Here is a 2500-nt window from a genome sequence, read left to right as displayed (position 1 = left end):
CCAGTGACCAGGAGCCTATGAGGCCTTAAACTGATCATGTGCACTAAGAGTCCAGTGACCAGGAGCTTTAGAGGCCTTAAACTGATCAAACTAAGAGTCCAGTGACCAGGAGCCTATGAGGCCTTAAACTGATCATGTGCACTAAGAGTCCAGTGGCCAGGAGCTTTAGAGGCCTTAAACTGATCAAACTAAGAGGCCAGTGACCAGGAGCTTTAGAGGCCTTAAACTGATCATGTGCACTAAGAGTCCAGTGACCAGGAGCCTATGAGGCCTTAAACTGATCATGTGCACTAAGAGTCCAGTGGCCAGGAGCTTTAGAGGCCTTAAACTGATCAAACTAAGAGGCCAGTGACCAGGAGCTTTTGAGGCCTTAAACTGATCAAACTAAGAGTCCAGTCCACTGTTCATCTTCATGAAGGGTCCAAGAGCCTGTGGCATCAGCTGTGAGCGCCACCCAGTGGACAGAACACTGAGGCATTTAGAACCTTGGTTAGATTCCAGCTCTGTGGGAACGTTCCACCTCCTGCTGTAAAGGAACCCGGTTGCAGATTATTCGGATCAAAAAATAGTACAATATCTGCGTCATATGACGTCATACAGGAAGTGTAACGTACTTTTAGGCATTGGTAGGGGAACCGAGATCTAGTTTTTAGCCTTATAATCTAACCCTAACCCTAACCCTTACCCTAAAAAATCCTAAGAAAAAGTTGATTCTGACACTTAGAATTTTATTTTTTTTATCCGATATATCCGCAACCGTGGAACCACATCTCATAATCTCCATTAAGGGAGAAATAAGAGAACCTCCATGTGTTCCACTCACATCACTCATGCCAGGACAGGGGTTCTGGTGAGAAACTTGTCCAGAGTGTACGTCATGTTTTGTTCTGTTATACTATGTTATATGTAATGTGATGGTAGACGCTAGGCGCCTTGTCTTAAGAATTTCAGTGCCCTGTCTGACCCTGTGTCATTTTGTATATCTGACAAATAAAAGATTTGTAACTTGTAAACTAACTCCCCCCCCCCCCCCCCCCCCCCCTCCCCCTTTGAAGCCAACAGCTGGTGATATATTGGGTCTATAGAGATCAGCTGATGAGTTTATTTCTGATCAAAGAATCAAGATTGTGAAGGAAGAACAAACATCTGGGCATGTTGATTGATAATCTACTTACTTTTCAAAAACATGTTAAACAAATATGTAAAAAAAAATTAAGTTCACCTTGGCCAACTTTAGGCATCTTAGAAACCACATGGTGGCTGCTTTTCACTTCTCACTATTTGCAGCCCTTTCACAAGTAACGCAAAATGTCATATGTATATGTTATATGTAAACACCCCACCCCCTTTGTACATGTTCTCCCTATGTGTATTGTTATTGTTTTTGTATTTATTGTGATTCATGTATGTATGTACGTTAAGCTACTGGATGACCTTAATTTCCCTCGGGATCAATAAAGTATCCATCTATCTATCTATCTATCTATCAATCTAAAATGGACATGTTCTGGCTGATTTGATCTCACATTAACTACTGCTTTACCCACCTGGTTTACTGCCAACTCCACTACTCTTAAACCAGTCATGTCTCTTTACAAACAGGCTCTCAAAATACTTTACAAAAAACCTAAATCCCAGGAATGGAACCATCTCCCACAGATTAAGTGAATCAACCTCAATCAACTGCTCTAAAAGAAATCTGAAAACATGGTTGATAAATAACCACACATTTGATCATTAGTGAGTAAGCAGTAGAACTTGTATATTGGGATTGTGTTTTATTGTATTTTTGATTTATTTTATTGTCAATGTTATGTTTGATGTATACGTAAATGCCTTTTATTAGGTAGTATAGCCTTTTTCACTCTGGCAGGGGGACTGAACTGCCAATGGAAACTAGCCATTTGGCTAAAATTACTGTAGGTGCATTAACATTTGAATGTTCATGAATGTACAACTGTCCCTCTTGATCAAAGAAACAAATTGAGTGATTGATTCACTGATCTAGAAGAACCTCTCCGAATAATAGGAAACTAAAGCGATTTGAGCACAAGCAAAGATCAAACTAGTTACCCTCTGTGCTTCATGAGATAAACTCATCATTTGTGAAAAGAACATTTAACAAACCAGAGAAAACACATAATTAGCTTCCGCTCCACCTCGGTTGATGCCAAGACAGATTTGTAATGACCACCCAACACACACACACCCAGTAATACATTTTATTGACCTGCGATTGAATCAACGGCTCGTAAACAGGCGGTTCGAGCCCTTTAAGAGGCGTGGCGTGCGCGCGCGTAGCCGCACAGCTACTGCGTGCAAGAGCGAGAAGGGTTTATTACCGCGGCGCCTCGAGAGCGTCCACAACACGGTGCCCGGTGACTGTTTGAATCTCGGAGCGCTACCGACACACATAAATCGTCGTGCTTGTTCGGCTAGGTGGATTATCTCCTTCTCACGGGGTCCTTTAACGGAAAACAACACCATTCTTACTTCGAAT

The 2500-nt window shown here is 41.9% G+C and overlaps 1 protein-coding gene across 1 annotated transcript in view; it reads left to right on the top strand.

The window, feature by feature from the left end:
• Positions 1 to 2491: 2491 nt before the first annotated feature.
• LOC308382639 (EF-hand domain-containing protein D2-like) overlaps positions 2492 to 2500 on the top strand; it is a gene marked incomplete at its 3' end in the record, with an annotated part of 18779 nt that continues 18770 nt past the window's right edge. The window contains exon 1 of the mRNA XM_080861030.1: positions 2492 to 2500. This exon is cut by the window's right edge and continues 441 nt beyond it.

This window comes from Sprattus sprattus (assembly GCF_963457725.1).
Source record: "Sprattus sprattus genome assembly, contig: scaffold_164, whole genome shotgun sequence".
In the NCBI taxonomy this organism is placed as follows: domain Eukaryota; kingdom Metazoa; phylum Chordata; class Actinopteri; order Clupeiformes; family Clupeidae; genus Sprattus; species Sprattus sprattus.
This window is presented reverse-complemented; position numbering and strand designations above follow the sequence as displayed.